Genomic DNA, 23,281 nt, shown 5'->3' with positions numbered 1-23,281 from the left:
AAAGGAAGACCTGGTCTGCCGGTTACTCCCTGGGGTGGAGCCCTTCTGCTTCTTCTGCTGCTCTTGGGATTTTCTAGGTCTTTGGAAATGAGAAAACATTCAAGAAAGCGTCGGCATGAGGAGCGCTCCTCCTCTTCTTCTTCTGAATCTTCTTTCTCTCCTACTCCTGCATGATACAAAAGCCGAGGGTGATGATGCCAGGATCAGACGTTTGAATAAAGAAACCTTGCAGAACATGGAGGGTAGTCCCTTTCTAAAAGCTCTGTGTCTGTTCCAGTATCTCATGTTTCTGCCTCTGAGGAGGATCGGATAGGGGGGGTGAAGAGCACATAGGTAAATACAAAGCATTTCAAGTCCAACATGGGCTTTCCTTGAGATGATGCCCCCATTACTTCTGAGGGTTCGTTGCCGACCCAGTTTCAGAGCTCAGCTGTGGTGGATGTACCAGTCTATCCCTACATCCATGAGGTTCTTAAGAGGGAATGGAAAGACCCTGATTGTATCATGCTTCCCACATTCATTGCAAAACTATACCCTCTTCGGGGTATATGTCTAAAGAATTGGCGGACTCCATCGCTGTGGATTCTTTTGTGGCGAGTCTGTGAGGTCGTACATATTTGGCTGATCATGCGATGGTGGATGCTTCCTTTCACAAAGTTTACTGGTTCCCATCTGGCTCTGAGGGCAGGCATTTACAGGACTTATGTTGCTTAGTCGCTTATTTCCTGTATCAAGGCTCTGTATCAATCGATGGATGATACTTTGGACTGTTCTGGTCTTCTGGAACATATTGAGAGGCAGTGCTATTCCTCTCTGATGTATCCTTTGACGTGGTGAGAGCTTTGGACCTTTCTGGGGGACATGTGTGGCTGCCCACCTCAATTTGGTTTTGAAGGACTGGACTCTGCCCAGAAATCCTCTGCCCTTTGCTTGCCTATTCAGGGTACTATGATGTTTGGTGAGGAGTTGAAAGGCAAGCTGTACGGAATTTTTAAGGAAAAGAAACATTTCTCCTCCTTTAAGCATTCCTCCTCAGCAGCGCTGTCTTCTAAGCCTATCTTGTTCTTTCATCCCACCTCTAGGAGGCAGTTTTCTCTGGGTCATTGGAGGTTTTCTCCTGTTAGGCGTTGGAACAAAAAAGCTAAGTCCCCACCTGCAAAACCTCGATCCTGACTATCTGGTGGCCAATCCTGAATTCTGGGTCGGAGGTCGGCTTCACTACTTTCTCCCTGCTGGATGCAATCCTGTTCAAATGTGTGGGTGCTGGACATTGTAAGACTGGGTTATCTCTTTTTTATTATTGTACAGCTTGAAATATACACCGTAAACACAAACAAACAGGGTATTACATAAGAAAGTTAATAGTATCATGAATAACTCATTTAATTAAAGCCAGCAAACAAGAGGGGGAAACAAGATGAAAAAGGAGAAAAAAAGAAAACGAAAGAGGGCAAGAAAAAAGGGAACCAAAGAATAAATAAATAAATAAATGACCATAAGATAGAGTTAGGCCAGGGAGTTGATGAACTAGTCTCTAAGCCAGTCCACCAATGGAGCCCATATCTTCTGGCCTAGCTCCCGCAGCCTTCTTCCCCTCCTCTGAAAGACGGCAGATTCTAAATTATAATGTGCCAAAATCCTCGCTCCCCAGTTTATAAAGGTAGGGGCATCCTGACTGATCCATTCTGATGTTATACAAAGCTGCACTAATGACATAGCTATAAATAAAAGGGCAGATGCATGGCTTGTTCTCTCGCACAAATCAGCAATTTCACAACCAAATATAACTAGTACAGGTGACAGAACAACCGAAATATTAAGACTACAATTGATGAACAGTTCTACATCATGTAAAAATAACATAAGTTTAGGACAAGAAAAGAACATGTGAACATTGTTGCCAGCCGCCAAGCCACATCTGGGGCAGCAATTGCCCCCTCTGCCTCCCCATTTAGAAATTTTGGCCGGAGTGTAATAAAGGTCAATCAGTTCCATATAACATTGGGATCGTAAGCAATCTGATATTAACATATTGCTTGATAGTGCTAGGGGCCGGTCTTACCCAGCTTTGTCTCCCACTTAGCATTCTGGGAAGAGAGGTCATCAGAAAGACCAGAAAGCAAGTGCTGATAGATTGCCCGTATCTTAGAGCGCTTCAGGATCAGTTCCATTAACACATTCTTATTAAACAAAGTTATTGCTTGTACCTTCGATTTTTCTATATAGCTTTGAATCTGTAAATATTTAAAGAACTCATGTGTATTAAGAGAAAACTTATCCTTTGAGAGTAGAAAAGAAGCCATTGTTCCTTTAAGCCCTAAATCACCCAGAGTCTTTAAACCCTGCACTATCCACCTCAATGTAACCTGATTTTGAAAGACAGAAGGGAGAAGTCTGGCAGCCAAAAGAGGTGTATAATAGTTGATAATAGGAATCGCCCATTCCCGGAGGATCTTGCGCCAGACTCAGAACATTGCTAGGGTAACCTTGAACTTAGTCTTCTTATAATAGCTAGGTTCAAGAACCTGCAGCAAAATCCCCTTGGTATCCTCCCGAGTCCAATTTTAAAAATAGATGGTCTACAGCAAAGTGGCAACACCGCTCTGCCCCCGAACAAAGGTAAAGCAAAGTGGTGGAGAAGAGCTGACCAGTATTAAAGCACCAAATTCGGCACAGACCAACCCCCCCGCTCATACGGGAGGTGCATCCACTTGGCCGCTCTTCGCGGCTGATGATATCCCCAAAGAAACCTATTGCATCACCTTTCCGTCCTGGTGAGACTATATTGGGAGAATTCCAACGGAATAGTTCTAAATAGGTATATGGACTTTGGTAAGACCAGCATTTTAAGGACATTCCCCCTGCCATACAAAGACAAATGTAAGTTATCTAGTCTTACCAGAGTAGAGTTAACAGAGTCAATTATGGGCAGGATGTTAAGATCTGCAATGTTATCCACTGCAGCAGTAATTTCAACCACAAGGTATGTTGTGCTGGACACGACTAGCGCTTCTGAGGGACCCATAGCTGTTGATTGAATAACCTGGCTCTTGGAAACATTAAGTGTATAGCCCGAAAGCTAGCCATATTGTTTTGCTAGATGTTCAATAGCTGGAAAAGCGGTGGCTACATTACTAGTCAACACTAAAATGTCGTCAGCATACGCCAGCAGCTTGTACTCTATAGTATTGACCCTAATTGGAAGTATGTTCCCAGAGCTCCAAATTTTACTTAAAAAAGGGTCGATATATATAGAGCAAACAGGAGGGGCGAGCAGGGGCAGCCCTGCCTAGTGCCCCTACCAATGCTAAGAGGTCTAGATGATTGACCTGAGATCAAAAGGGTTGCCTCTGGGTTGATATAGAGTGATTGAATTGTCTGCAAAAACGCAGAGCTGAACCCCTTCCACTGAAGGACTGCCCATAGAAATCCCCTGGCGACCCTGTCGAACGCCTTTTCGGAGTCGAACAGGATCGCCCCGAGGGGAGATTTTGTAACTTGTGCCCAGTCCAAAAGTGTGATTTTGCAGTGAACATGATCAGCCGTGTCTCGCCCTGGGATGAAGCCATGTTGTTGCAGTGCGACTAGGGGAGAGATCACCAAGGCCAGTCTGGTAGCTAAAATTTTGGAGTAGATCTTGCTGTCTGTATTAATTAAAGTTATCGGACAAAACGATGAGGGGTCCAACTCCAGTTTTCCTTCTTTTTAAAGAGGATAATTGTTTTTGGCACCGGGAATTCGGTATAAGACCATGCTGGGCGCCACGTAGTACTTTAAGAAAATCAGGCCTAATCACAGATCAGAAGCGGCTATAAAATTCCAAAGGAATAAGGTCAGGGCCGGCAGCATTGCGGTTAGCCAATGAATTGATCACCAATTCAACCTCTTTGCATTCTATTGGAGCAGAGAGAAGTTTGTTCTGTTGTCCGGTAACATGGGCGGTGTTGAGACCCTGAAGAAAGGTCCCGACTTCAAATTCGAAACCCGGGTCCCTCACTTCCTCAGTGTACAGAGAACTATAAAACTGATGAAAAACCTCCATGACCACCTCGGATGTATCCTGAATAAGGCCTTGGGAGTCTTTAATCTTAGTAATACCATTAGCTAGCCCTCGCGGTTGGAGACGCTTGGCCAACACCCTACCTGATTTTTCCCCAAACTCGAACATCGTGGAGCGGAACTGCAAATACTTAGCGGCTAAGTCCTGGCCAAAGAACTCCAACAAAGAGGCCCTAACTTTAGCCACCTGTAACTGGCTTTGAGAGATATTACGACCCTCCTTGATTGCACATACTAGTTCATTTATTTTATTTATTTATTTTTGCAATTTGTTGAGCGCGAACAATTGCCCAAGGGCGTCTCGGCGCTATGGATGAGGCAGAAAAGGGAAGAGGGAATTGGTTTACTGGTTGAAGAGCCATGTTTTTATTTTTTTTCTGAAAATGGTCAGAGTGGGAGCGAACCTAACGTCTGGTTCAAGGGAATTCCAGAGTTTTGCCGTTGATACGTGGAAACTACGATCACCCCATGCAACAGTTCTGGTGCATGGGACTGTCATGGTGAAATTGTTCATTGAGCGGAGTGATCGTTTAGGGACATGAAATGTGAAAGGGTCAATGAGAAAAACATGGGCCTTGTTTGTACGAGGCTTTGTAGGCGATGCAGAGCGCCTTAAACGTTATCCTATTTTTGACTGTAAGCCAATGGTAGTTTTTTATGGTGTCGGCAATAGGTTTGAATTTAGGGGTGCCGGAAAGTTGTCATGAATTGAGCGCCAACAGCGCTGACTGTGAGAACTGACCAGTACAAAACGATAGAAACTACAGAAACCAGAATCCTTTGAATTACAGGAAGTGTCATCCTCTATTTAGGACAACACCAGAGGGGGCGCTGTGTTCGTGATTTTGATTCCTTGGAGTTGGTGTTTTTTGAACCAGTGTTTGCCCGCGTTTGGTCGTCTTGCCAAAGCGGAGTTCCCTTACGAGGAAAAGCGGCGTGAGGCTTCCGCCGTGTGGTTTCTACAGTCCCTCGTGATCCCCCTTCGCTCTCCGTCCCGGCTGGGGCTGGAGGCAGCGTTTCAAAGGCTCGTCGTCATCAGAGCAGGGGACGCATCTTTTCCAGGCGGCTGCCTGGAAAGACTATTATTCCCTCGGCTGAGGGGATACATCAGCAGGGAGAAAGGCTTCCTGACTTGGCGTGCTGCAAGCAGTGGCACGCGGTTCATACGCCGGCTGGTGTGTGTACACCGAGGATCCTTGAAAGTAAGAGCGTCTGTTGTCAGGCGCTTTTCAAGTACTTTTACCTTTTGGATTCAGGGGTGTTTAAGAACACCGTTCGTGTTGGGCTTAATTTTGATTACTGGATTATTTTGAAAGCCTTGCAAGACTTTGCTCTAAGTTTGTTTATTTTGTTTTTGGCACCATTGGAAACCCTCTGTTCATTAAGGGGACTTTCTTTAAAGGACATTTGATTATAGTTGATCCCAGGAAGGCTGGAAGGTACGCATGGAGGGTGTATAATTGGTTGAGTGTAAGAGAGGTGTGGAACCGCCTTGTGGATTACGGTATTGTTGTTTTCTGTATTACAGATACGCTATTTTAGAAGGAAGTGTTTCGTTCGCTACCTACCAAGAGGGAGAAGAAGCTTTGCAAGTTAGCAAGTGTGGTAGGTGGTGTATCTAGCGAGAATTACCGAGAGTAGCCAGGATTGTGTGCATATTAACATATGTGTGTGCTGTTGTTTCTCTCGTTTCAGCCTCCCTTCCCGTTCCAGTCCCTTCCTGACCCTTTCCCTCGCCTGATTTCCCATAGGCTCTGTGATTTTGTGTTCAGAGCTTAGGGCAGTCTGGAGGTGGACCCCTTATAGCATCGCCCTGATCCCGAGGATACGAGGTCGTGACAGAATCACGAACCCAAGTATTGGTGTTCTCCTGGTCAGGGGGTGCTGTGGGGATGGCCACCCTGGATGATGTATTGCGTGCGCTTAGTCTGGTTCAGAGTGAACTAGAGGCTTCTAGAGCCGAAACAGCAGCTCTGAAAGAACGGTTTGAGAGGCAGGCACGTAACCCTTTTGATGCCACTACTGGTGGTTCGCCTATACAGGTTACGGTGTCTCCCCCTATACCATTGGCTAGTCCTGAGAGGTATTCTGGGGATCCGGCTAAAATCCAGACGTTTCTGACTTACCTTGCACTTCTCGTGTAGACCCGCTTCATTCCCTTCACATCTATCACGGGTGGCGTTTGCTATATCATATTTAACGGGGGATGCTGCCAATTGGGCGGTGCCTTTAGTGCGTACGGATGATGCCTTGTTGTCTGACTGGGATGAGTTTCGTACCGAGTTTGAAAGAGTCTTTGACAGACGTGCTACCACATTGAGCGCAGATAGGGAGTTGCTAAGCTTGCGTCAAGGGAAATCAGACCTTGTAACCTATATGACTGCTTTTAATCGGTTGGTGGTGGAAACGTCCTGGCCTGAGGAGAAACGGATGGCACTGTACTATCAGGGTTTGAGTGAGGAACTCAAAGACGTGCTGGCACAGATCGATCCCCAACCTAAAACCTGTATCGGCTTGATAAACCTTACTCTAAGGTTAGATCATCGTATGTCTGATAGGGGTGGAGAACGGAGGAGGGGTGAGAGGTCTGTGGGAGGACTGCCTGCAGGGGGACGTTCTAGCGTGAAAGAGTCAGGACCAGAACCTATGGAAATAGGGGCAATCCGACCTCCTTTAACTAAGGCCGAGAGGGAGAGCAGAAGATCCCTGGGACTCTGCATGTACTGTGGAAAAAAGGGGCATTTTGTCAGAGAATGCTCCTTGAGACCAAAGAAATCGAGTTTCTATTCACCAGCCAAACAGCTAGCCGTTACTACGACAGGGGCTAGTCGGGTTGGTTTACCTAGTGCAGAGGGTGTAATAGAGGAGCATAGGTCTTCTCCCGAATGGAAAATTCCGTCTCTAGAGATATCCACGTGCAAGCAGTCTGAGAATCATATTGTGTTGTCTATGTTCTTGAATACAGATCAAGAATGCCATCCGGTTGTATCCATGATAGATTCAGGAGCCACAGGCAATTTCATAGATCAAGGCCTGGTCGATAGATTGGGGTTGGTGAAGGTCCCTTTGGGTATCCCGGAATTGGTGTTGGCGGTGGATGGCAAGCAGTTGAAGTCAGGACCTGTCACAGCACGTACAGAGAATGTGGAATTGGTTATGTCCGGGGAAATAAGTCGTCATAGAGAATGTATTGTGTTGAACATAATCGAGGCACCGCAATATGAGGTCATTCTTGGGATGCCATGGTTGTGGCAGCACAATCCTACTATTGATTGGAGAGCAAGAACGGTGACATTCGAGTCGGAGGAGTGCCTATGCTGTTGTTTAGCGTCTTCAGTGTCCCATGCAACTTCTTTGGCTCGGGGGTTTGCTATAGCCACAGCAGCGGAAAAGGAGGTAGAACTGCCTTCAGATTATGCTGGTTTTCAGGAGGTGTTTAGCGAGGTGAAAGCGGAGGCGTTGCCCCCGCATAGGGACTATGATTGCCAAATAGATCTGGTGGAGGGGGCAGTGGTTCCCTCTTGTAGGGTGTATGCCCTTTCAGTCTCCGAAACAGAGCACCTGAGGAAATATCTAGACCATTTCTGTTCTCTAGGCTTTATTCGCCCATCACGCTCCCCTGCTGCCTCGCCACTTTTTTTTATCGCAAAAGCGAATAAAGAATTGAGGGCATGTATCGACTATAGACAGTTGAACAAGGTGACGGTGCGCAACAGGTATCCTCTTCCACTCATCACAGTCCTTTTGGATCAAGTCCGGGAGGCTAAAATCTATACGCGCCTGGACTTGAGAGGGGCGTATCATCTGGTTAGGATCAGGGCTGGTGATGAGTGGAAGACGGCCTTTAAGACCTGTTTCGGTCTTTATGAATACCTGGTAATGCCGTTCGGGCTGTGTAACGCCCCGGCGGCTTTCCAGTTCTTCATAAATGACATCATGAAAGAATACCTGGACCGGTTTGTGATCATCTATATTGATGACTTGTTGATCTATTCGGTGTCTCCAGCTCAACATGTGAGCCATGTTCTCCTGATTCTACAAAAGCTGCAGGAACATCACTTGTTTTGTAAGCTGAGCAAGTGCGAGTTTGGAGTGGATGAGGTTGAATTTCTGGGGGTGATCCTTAGCCCTCGAGGGTTCAGAATGGCTGACAGAAAGGTGAAGGCGGTTCTGGAGTGGCCGGTTCCTTTGAATGTGAGAGACATCCAGTGCTTCCTGGGGTTTTCGAACTACTATAGGAGATTTATTGCTCACTTCTCACAGCTGGTCTCTCCTATAACTCGTTTACTGCAGAAGGGAGTACCTTTTGTGTGGACACGTGAGGCTACAGAGGCCTTCGACCTCTTGAAAACAGCGTTCAGCACGGCTCCTGTTCTGATGCATCCACAGATGGATCTTCCATTTGTGGTTGAAGCGGATGCCTCGGAGGTAGCAATCGGGGCAGTTCTTTCACAGCAAAAACCAGCAACTAGTCAACTGCATCCTGTTGCGTTTCTCTCAAAGAAACTTAATCCGGCGGAGGCCAACTACACCATCGCCGAAAAAGAACTGCTGGCGGTAAAAAAGGCGTTTGAGGAGTGGAGGCACTATCTGTGGGGGGGCCGGCATCCGGTGACTGTGTACTCTGATCACCGCAATCTGGTGTATTTGAAGACGGCACGACATCTGTCTCAGCGCCAGATGCGCTGGATGTTATTCTTTGCGGAATATGATTTCACCATTACGTTCCGACCGGGAGTCGAGAATAGAAAAGCTGACTCTCTGTCTAGGTGTTTGAGTACGGACTGCGCTGAGAGGATGGCTCCTAAACCTATACTCTCCCCTGAGGTGGTGGTGTGTACCATTCGAGTGGAACAGTTCTTGGAGGAAGTGGCTAAACAGCGTTCGCCACAGCAATGGAAAGAATGGGCAGACAAGGTCGCTCATCGGTCCCTGAATCATGGCTTACCAATGGTGCAGAACAGGTTGTTTCTTCCGACCCATGCCCTTCGTTTACAGGCTTTCAATTGGTGTCATAATGCTCTGATGGCCGGACATCAGGGCCGCCAAAAGACGGTGCATGAAGTACGGCGTCATTTCTGGTGGGACGGACTATCTAAGGACATTCGGCTGTGGGTGGCTCAGTGTGAGACCTGTGCGAGAGCCAAGAATACACATACCAAGCCTGCAGGGTTGCTCATGCCGTTGCCCACCCCTTCGCGGCCTTGGCAGGTGATCAGTTTGGACTTTGTGCTGGGCCTACCGCTGGATAAGGGGAATGATGCCATCTTGGTTGTGGTGGATAGTTTCACCAAGATGGGCCATTTTATCCCCTGCAGAAACCTTCCCTCAGCTTCCCAAACAGCCCAGTTGTTACTATCCCAAGTGGTGCGGCTTCATGGGGTTCCGCAAGTCATCATTTCTGACAGGGGGCCACAGTTCGTAGCCAGGTTCTGGCGTACCTGGTGCAAAGCATTGCATATTTCCGCGGCCTTGTCGACAAGTTTTCATCCGCAAACAGACGGCCAGACCGAGAGGCTAAATCAGACTTTGAAAAAATATCTTCGCTGTTATGCGGATGAGGCGGCAGACTCTTGGGTTTCTTTGTTATGGCTTGCGGAACTGTCGTACAATAATGCGTGGCACTGCTCCACTGGGGAGACACCTTTTCGAGCAAATTCTGGGTTTCATGCAAACATTCTACCTGTGTCTGTTCCCAGTGATGTGGCTAATCATCCGACGGTGGCCGGTCAAGTGAAAGCGCTGTTGAAAATCCATAGGAAGGTGCAGGCTTTTCTAGACAAGGCGAAGGTGTCCTATAAGAAATGGGAGGACGTTCATCGGAGGGTAGGACCCGAGTATAAGGCGGGGGATAGAGTGTGGCTGTCCACTAGAAACATTCGTTTTCGCTTCCGGAGCGTTTTTCATCCCCGGTACATCGGGCCTTATGTGGTGGTGAGACGGGTGAATCCTGTGGCATACAAGCTTAAACTTCCGGCTTCCTTACGGATCCATCCGGTTTTTCACTGCAGTCTATTGAAGCCGGCCTTTGCGGCTCACAGAAGGGCTGTTCCTCCGGTGGTGCGAGATGGGAACCTGGAATACGAAGTGCGCAGGATTGTGGATTCTCGGTTCCGGCAGAGGAAACTGTGGTTTCTGGTGTCCTGGAGAGGATATACCGCCGAGGACGATTCCTGGGAGCCGAGTTCTGGGGTCCATGCTCCCGCTGCTGTTCGCCGCTTCTTTGCCAGTCATCCGGGTAAGCCTGGGGCAAACAGGCGCTGGTAAGGAGGAATATACTGTCATGAATTGAGCGCCAACAGCGCTGACTGTGAGAACTGACCAGTACAAAACGATAGAAACTACAGAAACCAGAATCCTTTGAATTACAGGAAGTGTCATCCTCTATTTAGGACAACACCAGAGGGGGCGCTGTGTTCGTGATTTTGATTCCTTGGAGTTGGTGTTTTTTGAACCAGTGTTTGCCCGCGTTTGGTCGTCTTGCCAAAGCGGAGTTCCCTTACGAGGAAAAGCGGCGTGAGGCTTCCGCCGTGTGGTTTCTACAGTCCCTCGTGATCCCCCTTCGCTCTCCGTCCCGGCTGGGGCTGGAGGCAGCGTTTCAAAGGCTCGTCGTCATCAGAGCAGGGGACGCATCTTTTCCAGGCGGCTGCCTGGAAAGACTATTATTCCCTCGGCTGAGGGGATACATCAGCAGGGAGAAAGGCTTCCTGACTTGGCGTGCTGCAAGCAGTGGCACGCGGTTCATACGCCGGCTGGTGTGTGTACACCGAGGATCCTTGAAAGTAATAGCGTCTGTTGTCAGGCGCTTTTCAAGTACTTTTACCTTTTGGATTCAGGGGTGTTTAAGAACACCGTTCGTGTTGGGCTTAATTTTGATTACTGGATTATTTTGAAAGCCTTGCAAGACTTTGCTCTAAGTTCGTTTATTTTGTTTTTGGCACCATTGGAAACCCTCTGTTCATTAAGGGGACTTTCTTTAAAGGACATTTGATTATAGTTGATCCCAGGAAGGCTGGAAGGTACGCATGGAGGGTGTATAATTGGTTGAGTGTAAGAGAGGTGTGGAACCGCCTTGTGGATTACGGTATTGTTGTTTTCTGTATTACAGATACGCTATTTTAGAAGGAAGTGTTTCGTTCGCTACCTACCAAGAGGGAGAAGAAGCTTTGCAAGTTAGCAAGTGTGGTAGGTGGTGTATCTAGCGAGAATTACCGAGAGTAGCCAGGATTGTGTGCATATTAACATATGTGTGTGCTGTTGTTTCTCTCGTTTCAGCCTCCCTTCCCGTTCCAGTCCCTTCCTGACCCTTTCCCTCGCCTGATTTCCCATAGGCTCTGTGATTTTGTGTTCAGAGCTTAGGGCAGTCTGGAGGTGGACCCCTTATAGCATCGCCCTGATCCCGAGGATACGAGGTCGTGACAAAAGTAGTCTGGCCGCGGCGTTTTGTATAGATTGTAAACTTTTGATGACCTTGTTTTGGGCATTAACCAAAAGTCTGTTACAATAATCCACTGAGGACATGACAAATGAGGTGACCAGGGTTTTGCCAGAGTTGGGGGGAAGGAATGGGAGAATCTTTTTTATGGCTTTAAGTTTAAAAAACGATGATGAGACAATGGAATTAACATGAGCTGAATAAGTGAGTTTGTTGTCTATGAGTATTCCTAGGTTTTTAACCTTGGTAACTGGCAGGGGGAGGGCCTAGATTGGTGAGCCACCATGCTTCTGGACAAGTAGGAGTGAGCTTGCCGAAGGTCATAACCTCGGTTTTATTTGAATTTAATTTAAGACAGTTTACTGACATCCAATTACTGATGGCCAGCATGCCCTGCTGAAAATTGGCTGCTATTTTTTCTCCATTCTCTTTGATGGTAAGAACCAACTGGGTGTAATCCGCATAGGATGTTAGGCTCATCCCCCAGTCTTTAATTACCCTTGCCAGATCGGTGACATAGATATTAAATAGGGTTGGACTGAGGGATGAGCCTTGGGGAACACCACAAGGTAGGGCCAGTTGTTCAGATAAAAAGGTGTCTTGCTGAACTGTCTGGGTGCGGCAGGCTAGAAAAGATCTCAAAAGGTCTTTTGCTTTAGCTTGGATGCCAATGGCATTGACACGGTCGATCAAGGTGTTATGATCGACCGTGTCAAAGGCCGCCGTGAGATCGAGCAGTTGAACCTCTGCAGCTGCCAATTCCTCAATCCGCCTATTAATTTGATCTCGAATAGATAGCTGGTGGAAGGATGAGAAACTCTTAGTTTCTCCCCGGACTGCCGCCTTTAGCATATCCCAAATAATAGGACAGGGGGCAGTGCCCCTATTAAGGCCCAGGAATTCTAAAATCCAATTGTTCATATGATTAATGTATGTTTGCTCTAATAGCAACTTTCTTTCGAATGTCCAAGCCCTGGGGGGTTTTACAGTACGTGGCAAAGGGCAGTCTATAATCAGTGGATTGTGGTCTGACAAAATCCTGGGCGGGACTGAAATGGAAGTGTCAACTACCAATTGATCAGACATGAAGCAATAGTCTAAGCGGACCATTTTATTGTGGGGGGCATAAAAATAAGTGTAGCCATCTAGATGCTTATTATTGTGGAACCAAAGGTCTGTCAAACCATGCTCTTGCACCAGTGCTTGGAGTGCCCTAAAAACTCTAAGTTTCTCACCAACATACTTCTGGCCCCCAGCTAAGTTGAATTTGGCAGGCAAGTTAATATTGAAGTCCCCACAAAAGCAGATAGGGGGAGGCCAAAGGGCCAACTCTATATTTAAATAATGTAGGACTGCTGGATCATCTAAATTAGAGGCATATACAGTACACATCGTTATGGATCTACCATTGATTAACAACTCAGAGATTACCCATCTCCCACCATTATCTTGAATGGTTTTCCTACATAAGCCAATGCCTCGTCTTAATAAAATACAACCCCTCTGATCATGGAGGTCTAGGAAGAGCATCCAGCAAGATCAAATCCAGGGATTTTCAAACAGCTGCACTTGCCCCATGGAACATGAGTTTCCTGCAAACACAATGCCTCCAAATGAAGAGCCTGAATGACACTGGAGAACAGTGCCCTTTTCTTACCATTGTTCAGCCCACAAATATTCCAGGAACCTATACGTATTTTACCCTGGGCCATTCATATAGAAAAAAGAAAAACCCAAGCCCAAAAAGACCTGATCTAATTAATACAGACTGCACAATTAGAAACAACAGTATAACGTCACGTCCCCCAAAACCTGAGGGCATCCCGCTGATGACATTATTCACCAATAAATCGTGATTGCAGTGTATATTCAAGCCTTTTTTAGTTTTTCTCGTACCCCTTCTACCACCATCCCGCCCGAACCACCCTCCTGAACTGTGCCCACACTGAACGCGTCCCCCTGAGAACCCCTTCCCCCACCACCCCCTACATAGGGCACCAGGACCTGGGTTCTTGTGATGGAGGAGCAGTCCGGAAGCGCAACTCCCCCGGTGACCTCACCACCATAATCATTCGGGAGGGTACGATCTTATGAGAGAAAAGAGGGAAAAAGGGAAAAAGAAGGAATAGGTAAAAGACATAATTCACAATCCTCTAAACTCCAAGACCACACCCCCACCCCCAAAAACCTTTTATCCCCTAAAAAAAAACCCTGAGAGAAAAAAGGAAAGAAAAGTCTGAGCATAGCAACCATTACAATGCCTACAGTGCGTTTAGAGAGTTCAAAAATTCTTTGGGTTGAATCTCAGAGGAGAAAAATCTGGTCTGGCCCTATGCAATCATTTTCAGTTTGGATAGAAAAAGAAGAAAAGCTTGGGCCCCATTTGACTGAAATGGTGCTATTAACTGACGGAGCTGCCACCTCCGCTCAACAGTAGCTGGACACAAGTCAGGCCTAAGAAAAAACTGCCTGCCCTTGCCAGACCGTTTCCTGCCTGGACGTGCCAAGTCGTAAATCCTTTCTCTGGGCAAAAAATTATTTATGCATATTAGAATAGCACTGGGCTTGTCATCAGTTTGGCCTGAACGTTTCCTTAGTTGAATGGGAAGCGATGGGCCCGCTGGATCTCAAGCTCCCAATCCCATTGTTTGACATCAGGGAACGCTTCCGTGAATAGTTCGACAATGAACTGTTTGGCGTCCGAACCCTCAACCTCCTCCAGAACTCCTAGGACTCTTAAGTTGTTACAGCGGGCTCTGTTTTCAAGGTCCATGAGCTTCCGTATAATGTCTTCCCTTTGAGCCTTGATTGAATTGGTAATACCCTTTTGAGTAGCCATATCATCTTCAGGAGTAGAGATCCTCTCTTCCGCCACCCCAATTCTAGATGCAATGTCTGAGCAGGTCTTGGCCACTCTCCGGATAGAATTCTGTACCCTATGGCATACCCCTTGGGTGCGAGCACTTTCTTACCGAGTCTCCTCACGATGGGGCATGATGGTCTGATAAATCACTGCAAGTGTCATTTCACCTGAGGGAGAATAAGTAAGATTTGCCCCATGTTCATTCTCTACTTTGGTAGCAGTGACAGCATTGCTCCCCAGCCCAGGTTGGAGAGAAAATGAGTAATCCCAGGTCAATTACCCTGCATCATGGCCAGCTGCTATGGCCCCTTGGTCTTTACCTGCTTTTCGAACTGTACGGGGCCTACAATGTCAGCTCAATGCGTCACTAGTGCGCCAATTCCCCGTTTCACTGTCATCGTCAGTCCAGTCCTTTTCCTCATCAAAATCTTCCGTGGAAGAGCCTGTGTGGTTGGAGAGAGAATAATATTTATCACCCCCTGCCACATCCTCATTAGAGTTTGAGCCTGGCTTCTGCAGAGCATTAAAACCAGTTACGTCCGAAGTTGCGTCCAAGATTGACTCATTTGGCAATGATGTGGGGGCTGGATCGATGGGTATTGATAGGATCGCTGCAGTACCCCCTATAATCTGGGATAGGACTACAGGTCCCAGAGTTCCATTGGGCTGTGCAGAATTGACCCAATTTTCATTAGAAAGTGTTAATACAGGGATAATATTTGGCCCTCCTAAGTGCGGCACTACAGCACTGTCTGGCAAGACCCCCCTGCCAGTTACTGGGAGTGAAACAGAAAGAGTAACAGAAGATGAAGCACCAGAATCCATTGCCCCCATAGCCATAGCCAATGCCAAGGTACTTACAGATTTTAGAGATGTAACAGCTTGAGCCAATTTTTTTTTTTTTTTTTACCGGTCTGCTTAGCCTTGTCCGGTGGTTTGTAGAACATAGCTGGTACAGTCCTTTTAGACCGCACCGCAGCCGCAGCCGCAGCCGCAGCCGTACAAGGGGATGCAGGCTCTGCAGGAGACCGCCGAACACTCGCGGTCTCCTTCGCGTTCTCCTTCGTATTCCGACCCTCTGCCACGGGACGCTGGTCCCCATGCTTTTGAATTGTTTGAAGGTCTCTCGAGCCTAAACTTCAGCCAATTAGTCACCTCTCCCACTCATAGTGGTGGCCATATACTTGACCACATCTGGGTCCATGGGGTGAAGCCCTCCCACCCGCTCATTACACCTTGCGTGTGGTCGGACCACCGCCTTATCGACACCACCATCTCTGTGGCTGGCCAGATTAGGATTCCTCCGCGGGAGGGTGGCATGGCCCGTAGGTGGAAGGCCGTTGATTCCTCCAAACTGTTAATTCACCTGTCTCATACACGCCCCCCTCCCCTGATACCCCCTGATATTAATGAGCTAGAGGGCCAAGTTTCCAGCTGGCTCATATCAGCCAGTGACATCTTCGCCCCACTAACCAAGTTCCCTCGCTCCCGCCATAACCACTCACATAAATGGTTCACTCCTCATCTAAAAACTCTACAGCTAGAACTTCGTCAATCTGAACGCAGATGGAGAAGAGACTACTGCACGGCAAGCAGAGATACTTATGTGGCAGCTCGCAATAAGTATAAGTCCGCTATCTCTGCAGCCAAGAAAGCCTATGTCTCCGAGCGCATCCTGTCAGCTCCTTGCAAGTCGAAGGAGATCTTTAGAGTTCTGGACGAATTCACGTCTGACTCCAGAACGCTTTTGTCCCAGGCCCCCACCCAGGAATCTTGCAACGCACTTAGTACCTTTTTTTTACAGAAGATTGTTTTGATTAAGGGCACTATCCCGGTCACCTCACTGTGTGTTGTTCCTGCCACTTCCCCTCACAATGCCTCCTCTATTATTCAGCTCCCTCCATTAGACCCCATAACTCTAGCCAACCTGGCTGTCCGCATCAAGTCTGGTTCTCCTGACGACCACTGTCCACCTTCCATACTTCGTGACATCTGCCACTCCCTACCTGACTGCATCCTTCCTCTGCTCAACTCTTCTCTTCTTTCCGGGACGGTACCCAGCTCCTTCAAGGAGGCCGTTCTAGTGCCCCTGTTGAAGAAGCCTGGAGCCGATCCTGCCGTCCCGGCAAACTATCGCCCCCATCTCTCTTCTACCCTTTCTCTCAAAAATCTTGGAAGCCCATGTCACTGCCTGCCTCTCAGGGTTCATCGAGAGTTCCACCTTTCTCGAGGCCAACCAGGCCGGCTTCCGTCCTTGTCATTCTACGGAGGCTGTGATCCTGGCTGTCCTGGACACCTTGTGAGACGGAGCTGACAAGGGTACCTCCCAGGCCCTGGTATTATTAGATCTGTCGGCCGCCTTCGACACGGTGGACCACAACATCCTTCTCCACCGTGTCGAACAGGCTGGCATCCAGGGCCTGGCGTTGGCATGGGTGAAATCTTTCCTTACTGGGAGATCCCAGTCTCTTAGCCTAGGTACATTCAGGGCCCCTAGGGAACATCTGCCTTGTGGGGTCCCCAAGGGCTCCTCTCTATCCCCTCTTCTTTTCAATCTTTATCTTCACCCTCTCCTTTTTTCTTTGAGGCAGTGGGACGTCCGCGTTTTCAACTACGCGGACGACCTACAACTCATTTTCTCTCTAAACTCTCCCTCTGCTATTCCCACCTTTCAGGCAGTTATGTCCCATATCTTTCAGTGGATGTGTCAGAACCAGCTGAAATTGAACCCAGGAAAGACAGAGCTCCTCCTGCCGGGGAAGAGCGCCGTCTACTGGGGTCCACACTTCTGGCCGACAGAGCTTGGCTCCCCTCCCACCCCGGTAGCCTCGGTGAAAAGCCTCGGGGTCACTATTGACGCTGGGCTCTCTCTCGGGCCGCAGGTGGGGACGGTGGTCTCCTCCTGCATGTTCCAACTACGCAGGATCAGGAAGGTGGCCTACCTCCTCACTCCAGATGCCCTGCTACAAGTCATCATGGCCCTTGTTCTCTCCCGCCTGGATTTTTCAAATTCCATCTATCATGGTTTGCCCAAATGTTCCATCAATAGGCTGCAAATCATTCAAAACCAGGCGGCGAGACTGGCCCTCGGGATTCCGAAGTGGCAGTCCGCCAAACCCCTCCTTGTCAAACTACATTGGCTCCCGGTCAGTCTAAGGGCCGCCTTTAAGGTTGGCTGTCTGATCTTTAAGTCTCTTTCTGGTTCCTGCCCCGCTTTTCTGAAATCTCTTATCCGACCCTACTGTCCATCACGTAACCTTAGATCACTTCACCTACATCTCTTGGTGGTCCCCTCCTTTAAACTCTGTAGATCTGGGGGTCGAAGATTCGCCTTCCTCGGCCCCAAACTCTGGAACTCTCTCCCCCTCCCAGTTAGGACCTCCGGCACTCTCATCCAATTCCGCAAATCACTAAAAACCTGGCTCTTCCCACAATCCTGCTAAATCCCCTCTGTTTCCTCAGCACCCTTTCAGCGCCATGATACCTCCGGTGACAGTGCGCTATATAAACTTCCCTTAACATAACATAACATAACATAACATAACATAACGGGTATCAGCGCTTGTGTTGGTGTTAGTGCTGATGCCGCTTGATCAGTCTCTGCGGCAGCTTTCGCAGGGCCTCCTGCCCGCACAAGTGAGGTACGGCCAGTCATTGTGGGCACACCGGCTTTTCCTTTTGGCGGCAACCGCTCCAGCAAAAAGACGGACAGTCGAGGTGAGGATGCACTGCAGCTAGAGCCGGATGATGAAAGACCAAACCGCCACAAGAGGATCCGATGGGTGAGTTGACAACGGTTGAGCTGGCCTCGGATAGCAGAAGAGTGCCAGAGCATAACGTTTGGAAAACGGCAAGTAAACTATGAATAAACGTGAACTTGAGGTTCTCTCAGGAATGCTCGGAGAACCATAAGCAAGAATTCAGAGCATGGTGGTGAGCCAGTCGGGAGAGGGTGCCTTAAGCAGCTTGTCCGGCCAAAGGTCCGGCCGCCATCTTGCCCCGCTACAGGTATCCGTAAGACTGGCTTATCTCATTGAGTTTTTAGAGCCTCCTCCGGACTCTGGGGTCCGTACAACTCTTTGGGCATCCTGTCTGACCAAGAGGTCGAACTGTCTCTGGGGATCAAGGCGCTGTTGGAGGAAGGGGCTATTCATGAGGTTCCTCCTCTGGACAGAGGCAGGGGGTTTTACTACCTGATTTTCCTAGTGCCCAAGGTCCCTGAACAAGTTTGTGTTACATCTGCCTTTCAAAATGGAGACTCTCCAGTGAGTGATTCCCTTAGTTCCCCCGGGTCATTTCCTATGCATCCTGGATCTTCAGGACGCCTACAATCATGCCCCTGTTCACCCCAGTTCTCTCAGGTTCCTGAGGTTTTGCCTTCAGGGTCAGTAATATCAGTTTCAGGTTCCGCCTTTCGACCTGAGGTCAGCTTCGAGGGTATTCACCAAGGTTTTGGTGCCGTTGGTGGCTTCTTTCCATCTTCCGATTGTCCTGATCTACCCATACTTGGATGATTAGCTGATCCATGCTCCTTCTCAGGATCAGTTGTTGCAAGATCAGGAGTTGGTGTGTTCTGCATTGCAGGCTCATGGGTTTCTACTGAAACTTCCCAAGAGTCAGTTGGAGCACTTGCAGAACTTGACGTTCATCGTTGGTACGTTTCAGCACCGATCTGAACCCGGTGTTCTTACCTTTCTCTTTGGCGGTGACCTTGTGTTCCCTTGCTCATCGGTTTCTGGTGGGGTGTTTCTTCCCGGCTCTGTTTGAGGCTTTTGGGGCTTATGGCCGCTGCAGTATTCAGTGTGCCTTGGGTGCAGTTTCATCTACATCCTTTGTGGTTACATCTTTTGGCCCGTTGAGATCCTTTGTCTCGCAATGTTTCCCCCTTGGTTCTGGTATCTCTGTCTGTCCTACCTGCCCTGCACTGGTGGACGGTGTCGGACAATCTCGCCAGGGGTCTGCCTCTGCAGCCCTCTTCTCTGGTGGTCCTGATGATGGATGCAAGTGCTTGCGGGTGGGGGGCCAAGTTGGAGTGGATTCCCTTCGGGGTCATTGGTCCCTTCTGGAGGGGAGGCGGTCTTTGAATTGGCGAGAGTTGATGGCTGTATCCCGGGCTGTCATTGGGGTCTGAGGTTGGTTATTGAATCACAATGTTGTGGTTTGTTTAGACAACATGGTGACTGTGGCCTACCTGGATCACCAGGGGGGTATACGGTCCAAAATCCCTGGATGCAGTGGTATTCCTGTTGTTTTTTATAGGGCGAAGGGGCACCTGTTGTCTCTGTCGGCTGTTCCTTTCCGGGGGTGGATAATGGGGTGGCAGATGCCATCAGTCAATATTTCACTGCCTCCCAGGAGTTGGCTCTGACTCCAGCGGACTTTCATCTGCTGTGCGAGAGGCTTGGTCTTCCCTTTCTTGACTTTTTTGCTTTCCAGCACACTGCTCAGCTTCTTCACTTCTGCTCCCCGGTCCATCAAGAGTGGGCTTGGGTGGTGGCTGCTCTAACCATCTCTTGGTTGTCTCACCTGTTGTATGCCTTTCCACTCCTTGCTCTGATCCCCAGGTTTTTGTCTCGCCTGGTAATGGAGGATCAGGAGGTGGTGGTGGTCCTTTTTTGGCCTTGCCGCTCTTGGTTTCCCACTCTTCAGACATTGGTTGTTCAGGATTCTTGGTTGTTCCCGTTCTATTCATCTCCCCTGCGGTCGCCCCCGATGTTGTCCCTCCCGTGGCTATAGCTGTCAGTCTGGAGGTTTAGAGGCAGGGGTGGTGGAGCCAGGGTCTCCCAGAGCTTTGGCTATTCAGCAGTCGAGGAAGCCTTCTACTCACCGGTTGTATGGTTGGCATTGGGGGAATTTCCAGCATTGGTGTTAGTCTCTGGCTTTGTCCCCTCTGGTTTGCTCTTTTCCTGATGTCCTTCAGTTTCCCTGGGAGGGGTTTGAGAAAGAATTGTCTGTCTCCACTTTGCATGCTCATTAGGCGGCTATCAGGGCGTTTTTTATCCCCCTGGGGGAATCTGTCTGATGTTGATGACTTAGTTTCTTGGTTGCTGCAGAGTTTTTCCTTCTCCTGTCCTGTGGTGCGGCCTTCTCTTCCTCTTTGAGACCTCCCTTTGGTGTTGAAGGCTTTGGTGGCTTCTCCTTTTGAGCCTTTTTCGGAGGCGAATATGACGTTTGTTACTTTGAACGTTGTCTTTTTGGTGGCTATCACTTCGGCCAGGTGCCTTGGTGAGTTGGGTGCCTTGATGGCTTGTTTGCCTTTTTTGTCTTTTTGTGCCGCTGGGGTGGTCCTTCGGTTGGATTCTTCCTTTGTTCCCAAAGTTCCATCTCAGTTCCATTGTTGCCAGGAATTGGTGCTACCTCCATTGTGCTTGGAGCTGGGATACGATGATCTTCCTTGGGCTTTGATGCTGTTTGTCAGGCCTTGCAGATCTATTTGGATCGCACCCACCCATTTCAGAAGTCTGACCACCTGTTTGTGTCTTTTGGGGTTTCCTCTTGTGGGGGAAGGGCTTCATCTTCTTCCATTTATTACTGGCTGACGCAGGTCATCATTTTGGCCTACTCCATTATGGGCTCTCTTCCTCCGGCGGGTGTGCAGAGGCGTTCTACCCATGTGATGGTGGTCTCCTGGGTTGAAGTTTGTGGGGTGCTTCTGTTTGAGATCTGAGATCTGTAGGGCGGCCACCTGGGGGTCTTCTAATACCTTTGTTAGGCATTATCACATTCAGAATGTGCTGGGGGATGATGTTAATTTTGGTTTGGGGGTTCTTCAGACTGCGTGCTCCTGATTTCCCTTCTTTTGTTATAAATTACTGGGTTTGCTATTTGTCCTGTGTCCTGGTGGTTTGTTGTTTGATGAATGCCGGGTGCTGCTTAAGTATTCTCACTTGTTAGAATGAAGGGGACGAGGACAGGAGGGACCTGGGGTTATGTCCTATTTCTTACCATAATCTTCATTACTCCTGGTCCCGTTGTCCTCACCCCCTTCATTACATCCCCCCTCTCGGACTTGCTGGGCTTAATCTGGGGCTTGATAAAAGAGGAAAATGCTGGGATTTGTGGGATTTGTATGTTTATGTACTCCCATGGGGCGGGGTGTTAGAATTGAAATGTGTTGCAGGCACATCACTTATGCTCTACATTGTATCATGTTAGCATTTATGTAGCTATTTCATAATAATCTTTATTGCATACATATTTAACTAATCCCTGCAAATACTGTGAGATTAAGTAAGTATCTCTGCCACCATTTTCTCTCATGCAGCCTCCATTTCGCCCTACGATTTAAACTAAGCTTATGTCTCATGTTGCTTGACTCAGCAGAAAGCTGCTGGGATGCATTTGCATCTCCAAGGTTAGGCCTCACTGAAGTATGAGGAAGTTGCTTGTTAATGTGTACCTTTCCCTGAGATAAAGAGTGCTCCCACTATTCCAGCTGCAAGCACAGACTGTATGACCTCCCCAGAGAGATAGTGTGTGCCCGGTCTCAGACTCTTAGCTCATCCTTCTGTGCCTCCCTTTTGTTCAGTGTTTGCCCAAGCTGTATTTTTCCATAATGGGCGGGTCATTATGGGCTCTGCCACATACATAATGTAACTTTATGCTTGTTAGAGTCAGTCCCTTGTCAGCTATCATAGGAGGCTGGTCAGACTGGACTCCACTGCAGTATGCTTTGTAAATAAACCAGTTAGATTACATTCTCTACTGTGTCATCAACTCTTCATTGTATTGGAAGGCTAGTGGAGGTCAAGAGTGACCTGGATGACCCTATTTGGGTCACTTCCTTCAGTTAGCACCCGAACAGGTACTCCACCAGGTGACCCATCCCACCTGTAGTCGTGCTGTGGGGTCGGTGTTGCGTCCGGTCTGATGGGCGGATCAGGAATCCCCATATGACAGAGCCTGGTTCTTGTGGCTGCCCCACCTGTCTGATCGGGCAGCTCCTCATCTAGTGGTCATCTCGCCTGGGGTCCTGAAAAGGCAAAACCCTTGGATCTGACCATTTGGTCCAAAGAGTCTGCTTTGGAGAATAATTTTGTTTGACCTGTGTGCACCAGATGAGTTCATCTTGATTTTTGGTAAGTGCGGCGCCATCTTGGTTAATTTGCTGGGTCTGTGTACCCTTGTGATGCTGAATGTTTTTGGATGTTCTGCCAGGCCAATTGTTGATTTGGCTTATTCTTGAAAAGGCCTGGGACTAGAGCCTATCTTGTCTGTGTGCAGTCTGAGGACTGTCTTGTCTTGGTGCAGTCAGAGTACTGACTTGTCTTGGTGCCGTCAGAGGACTGACTTGTGGTTTCCTTTGCTTGACACGGTCTGAGGATCGACTTTGGAACAATTGCTTGAATCTGTTTGTGAATATGGTGCAACATCAGTTTGTTTTTGGTACGGTCTGAGGACGGTATTTGGGAAAAAGTACTTGCAATTCCTTTGCCAGGCAAAATAATGAATTTGGGGCCTTTCTTGAAAATGTCTGAAATGAGCTTAATTTGTTTTCTTGTTATCATTGTTGCTTTGTAAATGCCCATTAGAAGAAGATCAGCCACCGCCTCTTTTTTAACAAAGTTAAAAAAAGGAATATAGAAATAATATATATATATATATATATGCTTTTAAGCTCCAAAAGCGCCACTTCCAAATCCACCCAGGTCCGGCGAAGCAAGCAAGGTATTGTAATCTACTTCTGTCTCTTTTATGTGCTTGATCAAAGTGTCTTGCGACAGGGTAAGAGGGGTCTGCCTTGTCGATCGCCCTAAGGTGTTTCAGGACTCTGACCTTTAGCTGGTGGATTGTGCTCCCTATGTATCTTAGGCCGCACGGGCAGACAAGGCAGTATACAGCATAGGTAGTGCTGCATGTCAAGAATTTATTAATCAGTCTAGAGATACCTGCTCCTGGCACCCAGTAAGAGAGAACCCTCTTGC

This window comes from Lissotriton helveticus, chromosome 6 (genome assembly GCF_964261635.1).
Source record: "Lissotriton helveticus chromosome 6, aLisHel1.1, whole genome shotgun sequence".
Lineage (NCBI taxonomy): Eukaryota > Metazoa > Chordata > Amphibia > Caudata > Salamandridae > Lissotriton > Lissotriton helveticus.
This window is presented reverse-complemented; position numbering follows the sequence as displayed.